This window comes from Erythrolamprus reginae, chromosome 2 (genome assembly GCF_031021105.1).
Source record: "Erythrolamprus reginae isolate rEryReg1 chromosome 2, rEryReg1.hap1, whole genome shotgun sequence".
NCBI classification, from domain to species: domain Eukaryota; kingdom Metazoa; phylum Chordata; class Lepidosauria; order Squamata; family Dipsadidae; genus Erythrolamprus; species Erythrolamprus reginae.
In genome coordinates this window covers 308,768,637-308,790,458 of record NC_091951.1, presented here as the reverse complement: position 1 = coordinate 308,790,458, position 21,822 = coordinate 308,768,637, and positions in this window count along the sequence as shown.

Below are 21,822 nucleotides of genomic sequence, written 5' to 3'. Positions count from 1 at the left end.
CACCATTTCACATCCAGTATTTTCACCCCCAACTGAGTAAACAGCATACAGTCACATTCCATTCATATCATATCAGAATTCAAGACAACCCTCCCCATGAGCTTCCATCAGAGTTGTCAGGACTTGCAACAGCTCATCTATCACGCCACCAGTTTGTTGGCCGTCAGAATCCAAATGGAGGCATCAGCTGGGGAAAATGTCACTTGTTGTGGCTGTATGACATCAGAGAAATGGCAAGCCCAAGAACGGGCTCCGCAGTAAATGGAACCCACCCCTGATATACAAAGTACCAATATCTAATGAAGAGTCTCTTTTATGCTCTCCTATTTAATTGCGCTCTTCTCCTAAAAGTTTTCTGCATTGTCTGATGGCCTAGTGCAGTGATGATGAACCTATGGCATGAGTGCCACAAGTGGCACGTGGAGCTATATCTGCTGGCACGCAAGCCGTTGCCCTAGCTCAGCTCCAATGTGAATGTGTGTGCCAGCCAGCTTATTTTTGGCTCACACAGAGACTCTGGGAGGGCGTTTTGGCTTCCAGAGAGCCTCTTGGGGGATGGGGAGGACTTTTTCCCCCCCTCCCCTGGCTCCAGGGAAGCCTTTGGAGCCTGGGGAGGGTGAAATATGAGCCTTCTGCGCCCACCAGAAGCTGGGAAACAGTCTGTTTCCGGACTCCAGAGGGCACTGAATTGTGGGCGTGGGCACTTGCACATGTGTGATAGCGTGCATGCACGCTCTTTCGTCACCCGAGGGGAAAAAGGTTCACCATCACTGGCCTAGTGCAACAATTTTGGACAATAGAAAAAATTGTATTACTACTTTTTAAATCATATTCCTATATATAGGAAACAATCCTAGTGTTTATGAAATGATATGTAAGAAGCATTAAAATGATCCTTCCCAATTTTTTATTTGTGCAGTGTGATGGGAATACAATAAATAATAATTTAATAAAAATTATAAAGTGAATCTAATTTTAAAAATCTAGGGAACAAGGCAAATCCTTTACTAATCCATTACAGACAAATCCCATTAAAGTCAATGAGACTTTTTTTCTAGGTCTTCATGTTTGGTATAGTATGATACATGGTACCCAGATAGTTTTGTAAATGCCGGAACATATAGGATTTTTTTAAAAAGTCTTGGAAATTATAATACTTTTCCAACAAAGGCAAATCTAGATACATACCCAGGAAGTGCATGCAGACAAAATTCATCCAACCACAGAGGAAAAGTAACAGAGAAACACTGATTATAACCAACAATAGTTATGATGGTAGAATCCTCCTTCATTTAATATCCTTTCATTTCATTATTATAGTCATACTACTGATACCGGGATAACCCTGAATTGGAGACTTAAACATCAATATTTTTTTCATGACATTATTCAAGTTTTATGCTTAAAAATAAGATACTACTGCCATTATATCTGCTCTGGCCATTCTACAGGATTTTTGGGATCTTTTAGTTATTTAATGATAGAAACATTATGTAAGGTTTGGAATGAAAGATTGTTTCTAAGGCTTGTCAGATCAGTTTAATATGCTTTCAAGGCCCCATTAAACAAACTAAGCATGTAGTTAGGGCATCAAGAAAGGGGGGACATTACAGAGTTCCCCTCACCCATATTTATCATGTCCTTAACTCTTCCCATGAACACTCTACGTCAGTGGATGTTTTGTAATGCTCCTTGTTTATTGTGTCAAGTTTAATCTGAATTGTTAAAAAAAACACATTTTCATTGGCACAATGAGCAATTAAAATTTTAAAAAATGATTTGAAAGTCAGATATTACATTTGTTTCCATTTCATAGTGTGACAGTTTTACTTATAATTGAGGGACATAATTATTGGGCTGTATTTAAACATACGTTGCCTTTTATTTCTTTATTTAAAAGATTTGTATCCCTCCCTCCCCCATCTTAAACACCACACTGGACAGCTTTTAATTTGGCCCTGCTATATCCTTTCAGTTTGTGACAAATTTTAAAGCAAATACTGATTTGAAGACTTTGTCGGCAATATAGTAGAAACATTTTAAAATATACATACATACTGACACATACATAAACTCACTGCTGAATCATAAATTCATATGTTTCTGTTAAATGAGCATTGGATTATTTTCTCTTTTTTCCTGTAAAAACTAGATATGATTCTATTGCTAAAAATACATAGAAATTTCATATAGCTAATCTGAAGCTTGTCTCCTAATTGGTTTTGCACCAGCATATAAAAAAATGTACATTTGAACTTGTTTAACTGAAACTTACATTGGAAGGCAGCAACTATTGACTAATATTTTTCTATAAGGCAATGAGAATCACATCTGTATAGTCATTAACCAGGCCTTTTATTAGAAACCACCTGCTCAATGACACAATTATTTCAAAAATTTATCATATCAGCAGATTTCAAGTGATTCTTTGTAATGTTTGGCCTAGACATATAATTCTGTTTTAAAAATTTAGAGACAGGATAAAGAGGAATAGAGTATGATTCCAGAAATATGAGAATGCATATAAAAAAGATCACACTGTATCCATATTAACTCTAGGAAATGGATTTGAAATCTCTGTACTTTTTAAATAAGGAATTTCATGCAATATGCACAACGGGTCTCATGCAATAATGTGATAGGGAAAAATCTATTTAAACAAGAATAGGACACGTGTAAACAGGACTAGAATTTTGATGTCCTAGCCATCATCTTGCCTTTCTTGATCCCATTCCCTATATGTTCCTTATTATATAATATATTCCTTATTAAGTACCACCTCTATTGCTTCCAGCTGTGGGGTGTATTGTCTATGCAACTGTAATTGGCAGTTATCCATAGGGCTTAGAAAAAATGTTAAGACTTTAAAAGTTAATTTCATTTTTTAACTTTTGAAAAGTTTTTATTTTTGTTTGAGGGTTGTTTGGACATTTGTGATGTTTTTTTAAAATATTTGACTTAAGGTTTTTCTAGGAATAAGTTAGTGTATTAATAACAAATTAGTAAAGCCTCATATACATGTATTATTTTGCAATGATATTTGTATCTGATCCTAGGTACTATTCTTCTTCATTCCACATATGCAGAAAACCCATGTAGTATAATGCTTGCAAAATTGCCATTCCTGGGAAGGAAACAAATACAACAATAGAATGTCCGCTATAATGCAAATGAGCGAAATTCAATATTCTAAATTCAAATGAATACATTCAGTACAAAGTTCAGAAAATTAAATGAGTGTTTGTTTGTTTGTTTGTTTGTTTGATTGATTGCTTGATTATTTATTTATTTATTTAAACTTGTATGCCTCCCAACTCCCAAAGGACTCTCGGTCCGAGCATGGTGTTGGTATGATAAAATAATGAAAGTTTCTTCTTCAACGTTACCTTCCTCCATGGTGCTGATGAAAGAAGAGAAAACTCTGAAGGAATGCAATTTATTCCCTGTGAAGAAGAATAGCAGTCCTAGGAAGTATGTCACTTTCCAGAAGGCCATTTGTATGACCAGAAATGCTGCACAACATGAACGAAATTCTATTATCCTTTCTCCCATTCACTTCTCTACAATGAATTAATAGCAACATTTGACTAACAACAGCAGTTGGTCCCCCATGCCTCAGCCTGAAACAATCTGTCAATCATTTTTTTGTTGAAGAGTACAGAAACTGACAGGGACTCAAAGGCTGTGTTGGGATGAATGAAAGTGAAACCATAGCATGTCTTACTCCATCGTGATCATGGTTTCTTGTGGGAGACTATCCGTACAAAGATCTATCAGTTTCCCTAGAGCCACATAATCCTACACACATTCTATATATGTTGGAATTTAGATATCTTTGATGTTGTTTATACGGATTGTTACACAGCATAAAACATTCTCATTCTCTTCTGTTTTAGAAAAATTCTTTTGTTTTCTTTTAGAGAAATAAAAAAGAATGTCAAAATAAAAACTAGGGTTCTAGTGTATTATTTTTATGCAAATGAACATGTACACAAATCATTCCGTATATGAATTTGCTAGAGAATAAATGGTAAGCGGTTCATCTTCTATCTGTCCAATCTAGCTGGCAATGCTTAAATAAATTGTACTAACCACCTGGAATAAGAATGCATGTGTTTGCATATGCAGCTTTGTATGTACATACAATTCACACCTAATTCTTTCCCTAGGGATTTAATATTTTCCCAATATTTATTCATCTTAGGCCATACCTAGCAATTTCCTAAAAACATATTAAAAGAATGCATTTGCCACAATGGATAGAATGGATTCTTTGACAAAGTTAAAGTGAAGAGACTGTAAGAGTGACATCATGTTATAACTTGTGGTTTATCATTTGAAGAGCAGCGAACATTGTCATAGTAAGGTTGTGTTGTGCTGCGGAGCATGTGTTAGTCCCACTGACTACAGCTGCAGCTATCCAAGATAAAGGGTGACTAGGTTGCAATTGTATATGATGTTTTATTGTTGTGAGCCGCTCCGAGTCATCAGAGAGGGGCGGCATACAAATCTAATATATTATTATTATTATTATTATTATTATTATTATTATTATTATTATTATTAATCTAAGTCAGTCAACATGACTTTCTAAAGATTCAATGAAATCTACAGGATAAGACTTTGAGCAATGTAGTGGATAAAGGTGGGATGGAGTGACTGAGGATCTGATCTCCTTTAGTCATAGAAATCTAAAATAGTCACTGTTTCTCCCTTAAACCACCCATTTGCTTGGGATGATAAAACAATCAGAGACCCCTATGGAAATCAGACTGAACTCCTGATTACCTGAGAAGTCTAACAATCAAATGATTTAGCACACTGATTCCTAGAATTTAAATTTAACTGGACTGAATACAGAGCTTTAGATCAAGAAATGTCTAGTGTTTCAGCTATTTATTTACTTCAAAATAAGACTAAAAGAACCATGACTGTACAGTATAGGGTATTGTGGCTCAACAAATTGAATTTTCCACTTTGCTTCCTGAAAATAGTGCTGTCTACTCTCCATTCATTGCCACTGTCGTGCCTAACCAAAATAATGGACAACATGGTTAAAATGTTATCTAAGCATTATGTTTACTTGCTGAATGGGAGTGCACTCTGCAACTTCCTAAATTTAATTCTTGATAAGCTGTTGCATCTGAAATCTATTATAATGATTGGTTATGAGTTTGTAGGCTTTGTGACTCAAATGAATGGAGGACTTCCATGCCCAAAGAAAGAAACCAAAAAAGTACGAACTGGCTTTTAAGGTAGAACAGTAAGGGTTGTTACTTTCCATATAACAGGAGTACAATTATATGAATAACATTATTTAAATGGTTGAGAATTCAGTATTTTCTCACTAAAATCAGAAGAGAGGAAATCTGTAGGTTAGAATTAATATAGATAGATTAAATAATTTTCAGTATAAACATGGATATTTATGAGATCATTCTAGATAATTAAATCATTATTAGTGAACTGAATATTAAAATTTTGAGACAGAAATAGATTGTTTTGAAAAGCAGATTGGATTGAAATGTAACCTATACAACATCTCAGTTTGTAAATACAATTCAGTACAAGAATATTAATGAAATTAAAACTAAAATTAAATTAGATGTCATACAACACTGATATTAACTATGAAAGCCTCTGTTAAGTTACACTATTTTATCTTAATAAATAGGGAGCTGACAAAATATTGCATAAGAACATCTTTTCTCCTTTGCTCTGATTTACTAAATGTGTAATTTTTAAAAATAGTATCAAAATCACTCACCATTTTTGTCACATTTTTGGAAAAACTGCATTTTAGCAGCTCTGTCTCCTAGATTTATATGATATCAGCCAGTAATTATGGTTCACATATACTGTAGTTTAGTGAAATCATAAAGGCCGTTCTCCTCCCTTTTCTTGGCAAAAGAGTATCCCATTACATCATTGCTTCACATGCATTCATTCTTTTCAATATTGTTGGCTGTTCCAGGTTAACTACCAAAATTATTTGCCTGAGAAGCAAGATTTAATTGTCTTACAACTACCTCTGTGAAATACAATAGGGATAACAAGTACCCATTGATTATGCTATTGGATAGAATAAGGGCCCTTATTCTTCCATTTCTCATTCATTTTTGTCAGCGCATTTCCTTTGAAAGAGACCAAATGGGTCCCAGCAGGTGAAAGCAAAGAAAAGTGAAAGGGGTCCTTTGATGAATGACAATAATGGGGCCCTCCCCCTCCTCTCACTCCTCCCATTTTTGTAGATTATAAAACCTTATTAAATCATGCCCTGTTAGATGTTGATTGAGAGGGAGTTAGCTTAAACCACCAATTGTGGCATGGATCAGAAAACTCTGCTTTCCTCAATGAGAACTAAGCTCTTCCAAGCTACTTCCCTAAGCTTTGTATTCTAGATACTTTTTTTTTTTACAAACCTATGAACAACCTCAAACCAAGATATAGAAACTATGTTCCAGTATAGACAGTTACCTCAATCTCGGTGTCTCGAGTCTCACAGTAAGAAACTGTAATTGCTATGCTGTTGCAACAGCAGTCAAACTCTTCTCTCAGAGAAATTGGGATATTATAACCCCTGTTGCTAATTTCAAGATCATCGCATGTAAAAATAGGGTACCTCCTTCCTTCTTTCAAAGTTTGAGAGTTAAGAAAAATATTTGTAAGAGAATAGTTAATGTTAGACCACTTGGGTTTCTAAGTTTTTATATCAGAATCTTAAACTTTACTTCAAATATCAATTCTATGACAACACATCTACTGTATTTTAACTGTGTCTTTTCACAGAGTACTTTATAATGCTACATTATAGTATTAATTTACTTCCAAGTATGGATTCTTACTCTTTTTATCACTCTGTATGTGTATGCACATGTGGACATACGCATACACATATGCATACACATACATTTGCAAGTATGCTATAATCAACTATATACTTGTTCCTCGAAAATATAGTTTTGCTTTAGTGGGCAATTAAAGATGGTCTCCTACAGAATTAAGAGCATAATTTACAGCATAGAAACAAAGACATAAATAGTTACAGTTCTAAACAAACAAATTATACTTTTTGGGGTCTGCATAGTATAGACTGGGTTTAAGAGATATTTCTCAAATTACCTGTTAGATCAGAATAAAATCACTGATAGATCATCATTGAACCTTATTTAATCTCCTCCTATGTAATTATAAGGGATATATTTTAATAGACTGATGAAAACATACACATATACACACACACAAAGCAAATGAAGCAAGTCTGACATCCAAAGAGAAACTTGTGTCGCCCTTTTTAGTCACTGAAATGTTTTGATGTCTGATGGTTTAAAAACTTACAGATACACATTCATCACTGAGATGGCTTACAATATCAATGCAAAAAATGTATTAGGGTTTTTGCTGTTGCTAATATTCTGCATGTTTAAAATATTAGTATCAAAACCCATCTGACAGATAAAAATCTTTCTGAGCAGGCAAAATACTGCTGTGATAAAAGAAGTGTGATGACACATGAAAGAGATGCATAGAGAGTGAATGCTTTTGAGAGAGAGGCATACAAAAGAAAAGAATTAATTACCTTTTCATCATATGTTTATGCACATATTGATTCTTTTGATTGATCTATATGCTTTTTACTCTAATAGTTGCTTTGCCTCTGTTTATTTGTCTCCCTCATGTGATGTCTATCAATGTTCACCTTTGATGTTGTACAATGGTTGCTGCAAATCTTCCATTCAGCAGCAGAATCTCCACGGACGAAATGCAAGGGATAAATATTTTGATTTAATTGTAAAGTTAGAAACCATTCGTAATTTTATTTTTAAAGGTATACATTGCATTGTGCAGTAGCATTTACAGTAGCTGGGAGGAATCGTGAGTCTATGTGACTTATATCAATTTCCCTATCAAATTTTCTAAATATAATGCACCAACCATAGAGTTATACTTTTTTTTTTCAAATGCCACTCCAGATGAACTGGCTGAATTATATTCGTGTTATGCTGTTAATTATTTTATTTACTTGACTTTTCAAAGAAAAATGCTACTTAATTGTTATTAATACATTAGAAGTGAAGGTAGAGTTGGGTACTCTTATTATATTTAAACTCATACAGTATACAAATGTCCTAATTCATCCAGAAATCATTTCTTTGGGAAAATATACCTATGTATTATATTATGAAGCCAAATAAATGTTAACAGATTGCAAGAAGAAATGACACTTTTTTTTCTTAAGAGTTCATTGTCTTGAAATAGATTCTTATACACCTTTTCTCCAAATTACATTATGTATGCTGAAAAATACAGTTGTCAACTAATTGAAGATAAGCTATAATGAACTATTGTGCTTGCCCTTATTGCTTACCAATTATCTACAGTGATTATAATTATGACCAATATTTTTCCTTTCTTGGAAGCACTTGGGCAATAATTTGCTTATAGTTATGTTATTATTGTATTATATTGTTCTGCATTGGGCTACATATTAGCTGCATTCTGAAGTGGAATGAATACAAAAGCACTTAAGGAGTTTTTAATAAATTTCAATAGATTTCAAAGAAACAGCCTCTGTGTTGTATGAGATAGATGTTTTTGATTTCTTCAGCTATTTACCTCCACTCCAGTTTCAAATTGTAAATGAATTTATGTCAGCTACAATATCTGTCAGTGCAAAACCATGAATAAGCAGATTGTCTTATATTACAGGCAACTTTTCACAGTCAGATGGAAGCCACCAACTACATTAAATATGACTATTGAATACAGTTCTGACTTAGGGACCAACTCCCAACGATGCAGAATCAAAATAAACCAGTCCCAATAAGACCAGTTAAACCAGTACAAAGAAACATGGATTGAAAAAAATAGATGCCAAATTGTGAACGCAATTTAGCCTTCCAGCTCGTAGCCCACCACTGCACACGAACCAAAAAAGGTTCGCCATCACTGGTCTAGATGTTCTTCAAACATTTTGACCATGCTTAGAAAGTGATAAAAGATATTGCAATAGCAATAAACAGTTTGTAGCAAAATCCAGATATGGATATCTAACAAATGGTAGTATAGTTCTTGTCCTTTTGAAGGTTTTCTTTTATCAAGTGTTGCACATTTATGGTAATTAATACCAGAAAGTCTTTATTTTGCCTATGATCCTAAAACTTCAGCTGAGATGAGATGAGTGCTAGTGAGGATTCAAACATGTCATGGTGCATTCTATAACAATTTGAATGAAGCATTTATTTGCATTAGAATCATGCACAATATAGAATAAGATGGTTATGGATACTTCCGCAATCTCAGCCTCTCCATTGTCTCTTCCCAAAATCAAGGTGCTATGAACAGGTTGGGAATGACACTTCAGTTTCAGTTCACTTCTATCTGCTACTCCATTGAGCCCTGCCAGACAACTGCAGGTTGGTCTTATGAGCATACCAAGTCTGTGCCTTCAAGGAAAGAATGGAAAGTGGAAAAGGAATTACACAGGAGTATTTACATGAGCCATGGTGGCGCAGCAGGTTAAAGTGGTTAGAGCGTGCCAATATTTTTTTTTAAACGTAATAAATTCCCCACTGCTAAATGTTACCATCAATAGGAACAATCAACTACTGCCTAAAGGACATGCTATGAAGTGCCTCCGACACCACGAGACGTCATTGATGCTGCCAGATTTAACACTTCTAAACTCTGCTACATGCCAAGCAACTTATCAGCACACCTGATATTCCTTTGTGGCCTACAATTGTTTCTAATGTATCAATGTGACCCTTTCTCCTCTTTATATTATGATGGCTACTTTAGAAACTGGGTCACGATACGGACAATTTTCTATATGGCTTAGGGAAGAGGTGTTCAATTGGATATTGATGATATTTCATAACAAACTGACAGATGACCTTTCCCAGTGGCATCATTTACACAGTAAAAAACAAAGAAAAGGGCCAAGTTCTATGGCTCCACACAAGGAAACAATAACTCGGCTGATTTCATCTCTCCTAGCATCACTGACTAAAATCATTTACTGAGAAAGGAGCAGAACCACTTAAGTATAGCATCTATGATCTCTGCATAGACTCCATAAGGATGCTATAGTCAATGCTATCAAGGGCTGCCTAGAAACCCAACAAAATTGGGGGAGGAGGTGTACTCCTTTCCCATTCATATCATGCAAAGGTCATCCCAAGAATTGAGTGAAAGAGTTCTAGAAAATTGGTTTACTCTAGAATACTTATCACATAAAAGGAAGAGTTTTCAGACAGGAACAGTTATTAAATAGAAGTGGTGTAAGGCCTTGCCTTTCCAATCTTCCCAAGAAAGGAGAAACTACAGTTGTTCCACAATGAGCTTTTATTGAAAGGTTTGTGATAACAAGAGATCTAGGCAAGAACTGAAGCTTCTCACTTAAAATCAGCTATTTAAAGCAATTCTAACCAAACCCCTCCCACACTACATCATTGGAAGAAAACAGAAACTTCATATAGAGATTAACACAGTAATTCAAGAAACAGAAACTTCAAATAGAGATTAGCACAGTAATGCAGGAAACAGAAACTTCATATTGTTCTGCCTGGCCGCAGACCACCCAGAAATGAACCAAACACATACACACTCTCAGGCTTGTAAAAAGAAAGCAAAGAAGGTTTCTTTATGCACAAAAAGTTGCAAGCCTTGGCGTCTGCCGGAACAATGTTAGTTTATCAGTCCAACAGGTCAGAGTTAAATACTCAAGTAAGCACAGAAGCCCTTCTGGCTTTTATCAGCCAAATAACTCACAGCTTAAATGTCAGAATGTCCAAAGATATCCACAGCAAACACAAAACCACAATTCATCAAGGTATTTCTCCAAAAACTGAACAATAAACTCCCACACCATCATCTGCAAACCTCCCCTTTTTCAAGGCTGCAGCAGCGTCCTTAATTCTTAACACCTGTGACCTAGAATCTTAGAATCTGTTTCTGCATTTGTGCAGCTGCTCTTAGCATTCCATCATTGTCCTTACCCGGACATTGAGAATAGGATTGTTCATTATATCATCCCACTCTGGTTCAGATGAAACTCTAGCTGGAGATCTGACTGGCTCCATTTCCCTCTCTGCCTCTCTAACCCCTTCCTGCTCCATTTCCCTCTCTGCCTCTCCACCCCCTTCCTCGTTCCTTTCTCTTTCTGGTTTACTGTCTGATTCCTCCTCCAGCCAAACGAGTCTTCTGTGATCAGACAGCTCCCACTCCTCTGAGTCAAAATCAGCAGCCATAGGAGCTGGCCTGAAGCCAACCACAACACATATACAGCACCGTTCATTCCTTCCACCAAAATGCCACCTCCCCATAGAAATATATGGGACCTGACTGATGGAAAGCTTCTGTTTTTAGATCTTTTCAACTGAAGCTCTCAAATGAGTTTTTTTAAAACCATCTATTTAAATGAGTTTATTTAAAACCATCCAGTAAAATTCCTTCAAGGGCAGAAGATAAATGTGGAAAAACCAAGAAGGTTATGAACAACATAGCATAGAAATATTGTAGAAACCACTAGCATTTATGCCTCCATCATGAAGTTTTCAGTGGTACCAAACTAAAAATCACCTTCAAGAGTCCTAATTCTTCTGAATATTTCTCCTTTAATGACTTCATAGCACCACCTCATCATTGCTGAATATGAAATGAAACACGTCCTCATTACTGCTATTCAGGTACAACATATTTAGATGACACTAAATATGTTCTAGAATAGACCAATCTTCTAAAACTCACTAGTGGAGAAATTATACCTGTTTGTCTCGCTTTTGTTATCTAGTGTTTTGATAGTAGCTACTTCTTTGTGCCCCATTTCAAGCTCTATGGAATATGCTGGTGCATAAATTCCCATTGCTAAAATATATAACAAAATGATTCCTCTTATTTTAAACTGAATGTATGTGGATTTTTCATTCTCTTCTGCTCTCTTTAGGGTAAATAGTAACACTTTTACTTATGTTGAGGTTTACATCCAAAATAGAATCTGATGTGCTTGTTCAATAATTGAATGTATAATTTTATTACACCAATTTATGCCCCATCTTTCCTCCCTAGATAGTCATGGTTACTGGCAACTGCCCAGGCAAGTCCATATAGTTTTATCCATATGGTTTTTCAGAAATGGTTTTGAGATAAAGTGACTAGCCAGTCTCAGTCAGCTGGCTGACTTAATTTAACTTAATTTATTTGATTTATATGTTGCCAATACTGTAGAATTTAGGGCCTCTTACAACAATAAAACTAATACAATCGTACAATAAAAGTCAAATATAATACAGTAAAAACAAACCCAGTAAATCACAATTAAATGAATCAATAAAACTGAGCTATTATTGTTATTTCTATATAAGTATAGATATGTATATATGTACAATTTATACATACATATATATATATATAAAGAATAGTCCTAAAAATGCGAGTTCCAGGTATATGCGTGAGTAATGAGGCAGCAGCCATCTCGATCACCGGAACATAGAAACTTTAATAAAATCACTTAGCTTTCGTTAGCCTGCTGCTAACTTCGTCAGAGTGTTAAAATGCCGTGGGAGACAAATCCATTTATAAAGCATTGCTCAGTCTGCTCATTGCCCGCGTCACAGGGCCACACCCTTCCCTCCCCCTTGCGGTAACTCTGATTGTGGGCTTAATCCTGCTGGCTGCTGGGGGATCTACCGCTTTAACTTGTATCTGCTGCCTCCCTCCCTCCCCAGGGGAGGAGGTGGAGCCATGATTCAATGTTTCGGAGGTGTGTGATGTTGCTTTCTCCCCCCCATTATTGTTGTTGCTTTCTATAATGGTACATGTCTGCTCTTGCAATGTTTTTGCCCATGCCCTCGTTTTGGGTCTACACTGTTCTAATCTCCCCTTGTCCTCTGTGTTAGAGATGCATTGTGCCCCTCCCCCTCTACCTCCATGCTGCTCCAGTGTTTTCCCTTGTTTTCCGCTAGGGGTCACTCTACCCTCATTTATCTGGTTTCTATGTCTGGCCTGGGGAATTCTGTTGGGGGCTTTATCCAATTCTAATGACCTATCTCCTTTAAGCCGTTGTTGGTGCCTTAAAGCCTGGTATGCCGATGGCATGTCAATATGTCTATTTAAAGAATTTCCATTGGAGAACCAGGCTTCTTTTAGGAGTCGACCTCCCTTAGTTTCATCATGCGCCAGAATCTCGGTTCCCTGGAAATCGAAGCCATGACCCTGCTCCTCCATGTGTGTCCAGATCTGGGAACGCTGTTCATGACGTCGGACCGCCAGTTTGTGTTCGTGTACATGAGTTCTCAATCTTTTAGCCATTTCACCCACATAATGGTGTGCACAATTACTACAGTTTATACACTAAATTACCGAGGAGGACTCCTCCTTCACTAAGGTTTCCTTCGGGCGCATTACTGATTTTCTCAAGGTTTGATCCGGCCTATGCGCTACTTTAATCCCATGGGGTGCCAGTATGCGTGCGGCTGTCTCGGATACCCCTTGTATGTACGGAAGTACCCTCCATGCTGATGTTCCATCTGCGTTTTCAGTAGGTTGCCGGGGTCTGGGTGTGGTGCACCGTTGGATAAAATCTCTCGAGTAACCATGGCGTGTACAAGTTTGGTAAAGATATGCTCGTTCTTTTTGTTTGGCTGCCCGTGTGCTACAGTGAGTATTTATCCTGTTGAATAATGTCCGTATACAACTGACTTTATGTGCGTTGGGGTGATTGCTTTCGTTGTGTAACATGCGGTCCGTGCTGGTGGTCTTTCGATATACCTCCGTGTCGATGCTTCCATCCGGGTTCCGGTTGATCTGTACATCTAGAAAGGCCAGTTTGTTATTGGCCTCCTCCTCCGCCGTAAACTGAATGTCCGGATATATGGAATTAAGAATTCCAACGGCTTAAAGGAGATAGGTCATTAGAATTGGATAAAGCCCCCAACAGAATTCCCCAGGCCAGACATAGAAACCAGATAAATGAGGGTAGAGTGACCCCTAGCGGAAAACAAGGGAAAACACTGGAGCAGCATGGAGGTAGAGGGGGAGGGGCACAATGCATCTCTAACACAGAGGACAAGGGGAGATTAGAACAGTGTAGACCCAAAACAAGGGCATGGGCAAAAACATTGCAAGAGCAGACATGTACCATTATAGAAAGCAACAACAATAATGGGGGGGAGAAAGCAACATCACACACCTCCGAAACATTGAATCATGGCTCCACCTCCTCCCCTGGGGAGGGAGGGAGGCAGCAGATACAAGTTAAAGCGGTAGATCCCCCGGCAGCCAGCAGGATTAAGCCCACAATCAGAGTTACCGCAAGGGGGAGGGAAGGGTGTGGCCCTGTGACGCGGGCAATGAGCAGACTGAGCAATGCTTTATAAATGGATTTGTCTCCCACGGCATTTTAACACTCTGACGAAGTTAGCAGCAGGCTAACGAAAGCTAAGTGATTTTATTAAAGTTTCTATGTTCCGGTGATCGAGATGGCTGCTGCCTCATTACTCACGCATATACCTGGAACTCGCATTTTTAGGACTATTCTTGATGAATACGGGCGTGGAACGCTACATTATGCACGCCAGTGGGAGACACATGCTAAACGGAAGGCAACCAACTATGAAAAACTGGCCTTCCTCCACAGTTGCATCCGGAACGGCTTACCACCTAGATCGCTACAAAAAAGACCCGCAGTTAATACACTGGAGGGACGCGCAGCGGTTCACCAGTTCCAGACCAGAATGCTATATGCCATGATTAACAACTGTCATAGGCAGATCAATGCACAAACGGCAACCATTGAACGGTGCCGCATACAATGTTACAGGATATTGACCAACACCTGTTTCTGCACCCTAAACCACAGGATACTCCAACTATCAAGGGAAGCACGCAGACATAGATTCAACACGCTCAAGAAAAAGGCAGAGCTACTGTATGCTCGCAGGATCCACCAGACAGAGAAAACATTGGTGCATAATCTGTCTTCAAAAGCCCTTACAGACACTCAGACCTGGATCTTACAACGGGATGCTGGCTTCAACTTGACGGACGCTAAGGTAATTGACTTTGCGGCAGCGTTAGAATCAACCATCCATCAGATTGAAACCACGGAAGAAACAAAGAACTCCATCAGACAACGTCTAACAGGACTCCTCTCTAATCACAGACCATGTAAGACCCTGTCGACATCAGAAACATTAGCCCTCCAAGAATTGAGAAAGGATAATTCGATCATGGTGCTACCAGCAGATAAAGGTAGGGCAACTGTAATTATGGATAGGGTAGATTATAACAGCAAAGCCCACAACCTTCTCAATGACAGGAGTGCTTACCGACCTCTTGATAAAGACCCCATGGTGTCATTCAAAAACCAAATTAACAAAATGATGGACAAACTTAAGAGACAAGGCAAATTGGATGACGAAGCGTTAAGAAGGATCCGTCCGAAAGATTCAGCCATGGCACGATTCTATGGCTTACCCAAAATTCACAAGGCGGAGGTACCCTTACGCCCCATTGTTTCTCTCCGTGGTACCCCTACATTTGGTTTGGCCAAATGGCTGTATGGCCAACTACAAGGTCTGGTTGAAGGGACCACCACCACCGTACGTTCGGCTACAGACTTTTTAGAACGGCTCAAAGGGGTGGTGGTAGAGGAAGATGAGATAATGATATCATTCGACGTTATTTCACTGTTTACATCTATCCCCCAGGACTTAGCAATCCAAACCATTAACAATTTGTTGGCAACAACAGAACCCAGACACGACAAGGCCCCCAGCACGGATGACCTCATCCAATTATTGAAATTCTGCCTAAAAACATACTTTACATTTAACGGCCAGATATACGAACAAGTAAAAGGCACGCCGATGGGATCCCCAATTTCGGGCGTGATTGCAGAAGCAGTTCTCCAGCAACTGGAAAGAGAAGCCATGGAAATATACAAACCCAAGTTCTGGACACGCTATGTCGACGACACGTTCACCATCATTAAAAAATGGGATAAAATCAGGTTCATGGGAATTCTTAATTCCATATATCCGGACATTCAGTTTACGGCGGAGGAGGAGGCCAATAACAAACTGGCCTTTCTAGATGTACAGATCAACCGGAACCCGGATGGAAGCATCGACACGGAGGTATATCGAAAGACCACCAGCACGGACCGCATGTTACACAACGAAAGCAATCACCCCAACGCACATAAAGTCAGTTGTATACGGACATTATTCAACAGGATAAATACTCACTGTAGCACACGGGCAGCCAAACAAAAAGAACGAGCATATCTTTACCAAACTTGTACACGCCATGGTTACTCGAGAGATTTTATCCAACGGTGCACCACACCCAGACCCCGGCAACCTACTGAAAACGCAGATGGAACATCAGCGTGGAGGGTACTTCCGTACATACAAGGGGTATCCGAGACAGCCGCACGCATACTGGCACCCCATGGGATTAAAGTAGCGCATAGGCCGGATCAAACCTTGAGAAAATCAGTAATGCGCCCGAAGGAAACCTTAGTGAAGGAGGAGTCCTCCTCGGTAATTTACCGTATAAACTGTAGTAATTGTGCACACCATTATGTGGGTGAAATGGCTAAAAGATTGAGAACTCGTGTACACGAACACAAACTGGTGGTCCGACGTCATGAACAGCGTTCCCAGATCTGGACACACATGGAGGAGCAGGGTCATGGCTTCAATTTCCAGGGAACCGAGATTCTGGCGCATGATGAAACTAAGGGAGGTCGACTCCTAAAAGAAGCCTGGTTCTCCAATGGAAATTCTTTAAATAGACATATTGACATGCCATCGGCATACCAGGCTTTAAGGCACCAACAACGGCTTAAAGGAGATAGGTCATTAGAATTGGATAAAGCCCCCAACAGAATTCCCCAGGCCAGACATAGAAACCAGATAAATGAGGGTAGAGTGACCCCTAGCGGAAAACAAGGGAAAACACTGGAGCAGCATGGAGGTAGAGGGGGAGGGGCACAATGCATCTCTAACACAGAGGACAAGGGGAGATTAGAACAGTGTAGACCCAAAACGAGGGCATGGGCAAAAACATTGCAAGAGCAGACATGTACCATTATAGAAAGCAACAACAATAATGGGGGGGAGAAAGCAACATCACACACCTCCGAAACATTGAATCATGGCTCCACCTCCTCCCCTGGGGAGGGAGGGAGGCAGCAGATACAAGTTAAAGCGGTAGATCCCCCGGCAGCCAGCAGGATTAAGCCCACAATCAGAGTTATCGCAAGGGGGAGGGAAGGGTGTGGCCCTGTGACGCGGGCAATGAGCAGACTGAGCAATGCTTTATAAATGGATTTGTCTCCCACGGCATTTTAACACTCTGACGAAGTTAGCAGCAGGCTAACGAAAGCTAAGTGATTTTATTAAAGTTTCTATGTTCCGGTGATCGAGATGGCTGCTGCCTCATTACTCACATACATATATATATATATATATATATATATATATATATATATATATATATATGTATGTATGTATGTATGTATGTATGTATGTATGTATGTATGTATGTATATAATCTCGCTGATACGATTATCGTGAATTTATAACAAGATAAGCTGCAAAGAGGCAGCAGGGGTAGGGGGTAGGATGGAACTAAATACAGTATTGTATCATCCTTAACAGACAACCTACAATTGTACTCACAAACCAAGAACACAATGATCTGTTTATGTGTTTTTTTAAATATGTATATAACTCAATAAAATTTATTTTTTTAAAAAAACCTAAATTAAGCTCTACAATCATACACACATACATCACAATCCAGTCGTTAACTCTCATGGCCCCCAGGCCTGCCAGCAAAGCCAGGTTTTCAAGGCCTTTTAGAAGGCCAGTAGGATGAGAACAGTATGGACATTGGGAGATAGTTGGTTCCAGAGGGCCAGAAGAGCCACAGGGAAACCTGTTCCCTTGCAGGCCCGCCAACCTGCACTGCTTAGTCGACAGGATCCAGAGAAGGCCAATCCTGTGAGATCTAAATGGTCTCTGGGAGATATGTGGCAGGAAAAGGTCCCATAGATAGTCTGGCCCTAAGCCATGTAGGGTCTTATAGGTAATTAACCAACACCTTGAATTGTGCCCGAAGACCAATTGGCAGCCAGTGCAGCGTGCAGAGCATAGGTGTTATCTTGGTGTACCTAAGCACACCCAAGACCTCTCGCGGGGCCGTGTTCTGACTAACTGCAATCTCCAAAAACTCTTCAAGGGTAGCCCCATGATTTGGGATAGACAAGAAGGGGAGGAAGGAAACGTTATTCTGACTTTGTAACTTTTCTGTTTAACTTCTAATATAGACTGCACCCTTACATTAGCACAATTTGAGCATTTAATTTTCTCTGCTAAAAACTGAAAGTTGATGATACTTTTATAACACACATTTAATGTGAATGTTAAATTATACACTGTTACATTGAGTTAACATATTTCACATTGATATATTTTTATTCACTTGTTAAAAGTTTCTCTTCCACGAATGTTTGCAACAATGAGGCATTTAGCTGCTACTTCTGCATGCCAGAAAATGGTTATTCTAGTCAAAGAACCCAATTTCCGTACATTACAATTATTTGGGATTGTTTCTAATATATGATAAAATAAGGGAGATGTAGGCTTTCTTATTCAATTTGTTGGAGTTACTTTATGTTATTAAGTTACATGACTTTCATTGTGAACCAAATTCCTGAAATCAGTGAATTTATTGCTAGGTAATTATTTAAGCAGACGAAGGAGGGATAGCACTGGTTTAATTCCAAAACAGCCATTACTTAAGTTCCATCTGAAATAACTCAAATAGCAAAAAAAAAAAACAATAAACCATGAAGACATCAAGATATTTTGATCCTAATATAGAACCTTGTTTAAGCAGCTAGATACAACACTTTGAATAGGGATAAGTGACATGATTATAAAATCAATAAAAGGAAAGCACTTATGTGACCTCTTCCAGCCTCTGGAGATGCTGTAATGTTTTCAGATTGATGATACAAGATTCCTCCCAATTGGGCTTACAAAGTGGACTAAAATACTACAGTATGTTCTCAAGAAGAGAGATTTCAGTTTTAGCCAATAAGGCAAACAAAAAGGAAGTGTATAGTTAGATCAGAATGGTTTTACTGTCATCTCCATCATTCTCCCTGCAACCTATTCTGTTGCTTATTACATGTAGTCCACAACTTATGACCACAATTAAACCCAAAATTTATGTTGTTAAGTGAAAAGTTTCTTAAGTGAACTTGCCCCTTTCCTAACGGAAGGGAAGGAAAAAGGAAAGTAAATGAACGGAAAGGAAGGGAAAGGAAAGGAAAAACACATTAATAATTGAGACTTGCATAAAATTTGCATACTTGAATCAATTATTGTCTCCATTTGTTAACATAGATTCTAGTCTGTCTATATCTGTCAAGAAATATGTATTTTAGTTTAAAAGAGTTGATAACAGATTTATAATCCAGCAAATGGTATTACAATTCAAAATGATTTAATTTTTGTATTTCCTTTAGTATTTTTTTCCCTGTGCAACAATAGGCATGTTGAATGAGGACTTACAGATGTAAGATGGTGACAAATAAAATCTATATTTTCCAGGTTAATGGGATTCTTTCCCTCATTTCTCATGGAATTCTACCTTTTTATGGCACTTCGCCATTTTATCTGATTTCCCTTTGGAAAGTAGAAGCTCATAAGACATTTATATTTGAAAGTGTGTCTATAAGTATACTGCATTCTATTACTCCAGAGAAAAATTCCATTTCAGTTTAGTTTTAACCATTTGCAAAGAAAATCCGTGAAATTTTGGCATATGTATTTTTGTAGAATGGTTTTTATTTTCTTTCCTGATATCATTTACTCTATTTTGACTAGCCCATCCAGGAGTAGGGGAAGAGATGGTATAAGCAGAGTGAAAAGAGGGATCAGTCTAGAATCCCTATGTAGCCTATGTAAGAGAATTAAATGCAACTCTTTCAGTGCAATTGACCCTTATCTATTCCTAACCAGGTGTTGATCATTAGTTCAAAAGATTCCTGTGCGTAGACTTTTAGAAATAAATTAGCTTAATTGAACCTTGATAATGTGGACCTGGTCTTTTGCACCAGATAGCAGTTGTTTAAACTAAAGGTTGGCTATGGATTATCTGTCAGAAAAATCAAATATATTACCAAATAAATAGCCAGTTTTTGTTTTCTTTTTTATTGCTATATGTATAAATACTTAACTATGTTGGCTGCATTGGAAACATGGCATTTTTCTTTCTTTTCTATTAAACGCCATCTTTAATGCAAATTTTCTCCTGAATGAATCATATTATTTCACTGAAGGCTACCTATTACTTATGTACTGTGTATGTAAATTTTTCATAGCCACCCTTTAAAAAAAACAAACTCTGGGCAACTTACAAAATATTTATGGAAACTAAAGTACCATCTAGGGGCCCAGGAATCCTGGGAAGACAGTTCAATAGTCAAGATCAAAGTGCTTCCTGACAACCAGTTCAAATCCATTCAATATGGATAAACTTAGGTTTATTTGTTTTCTGCTTTTGTATCCTATTCCTACAAATAACACTTGAAGTGCCTTAAAGCAAATAAAACAAAGATGCAGAGCGAAATAATGATGACATGAAAAATAAATATCATAGCAGCCGCCACATTGTAAATCTAGGTCCTTTCCAATTGAAATATGGAGGAAAAAGATGGGATACAAACTTGTTATCAGTGAAATCCTAAATATGACGTCGCCTAATGAAGTCTACAAACCAGTTTCGAAGAACAAGGATGTAGCCAATATGTTAGTTATAACAACTGGATTTATTTGTGCAGAATAAGGAATCATTTGGACCCAAGGGAAGAATTCCATTAACAGAATGCCACTGATAATAGAGAAGGCCTTTTATCCTCTATTGTATTTAAATGGAATAGAGAATGATGAGAAGAACTTGATTCCAAGGAACCAACAGATTCCAAGGATGAGGAGCTAATTCCTAATGGACAATATACAAGAGGCTCTACACAAAATGCTAGGAATTTTTCCCCACATAACAAACCTCATTGATGGCAGCTTTTATAGTGTTGTTACTTACTTTCCTTCTCTTTTTCTTTTCAGGAAATTTTGCCAGTGTCAACAAAAACAAAAATTACATGAACTCCAACATCAGTAGAATCAAATCTATTATATAGTTTTGGAATTTCTACAAATCAAAAATGATAGATTTAAGAAGGCCAACTCTGTGGGACCTTATTGGCTGCTGGGATTCATGCGGCAGAAGACGGTTCCAGAGGTATTCTGGTCCGCTGCCCTGTAAGGCTTTATAGGTCATTACCAACACTTTGATTTGCGACTGGAAACTGGCAGCCAATGCAAGCCACGGAGTGTTGGAGAGACATGGATGAATCTAGGTAATCCCACAATACGTCTCATGGCCGCATTCTGCATGATCTGAAGTTTCTGAACTCTTTTCAAAGGTAGCCCCATGTAGAGAGCGTTGCAGTAGTCGAATTTTGAGGTGATGAGGGCATGAGCGACTGTGAGCAATGACTCCCTGTCCACTGTGTCCCACTGCGTTCAGACTGACTATCCAGCTATGTATGCATAGGACTAATGACCCTAGTGGTTCAACACTATTTATGTGAATTCAGAAATAAACCCCTCTAAATTCAATGGGAACAATCCCTGATACTATACAGATGTAAGAAACTGCCTACCTAGACTTTCACCTCTCCTTGTCTTGAAGGCAACATGCTGAACAATTTATAATTTATGATGATTAGCAAACTTAGTA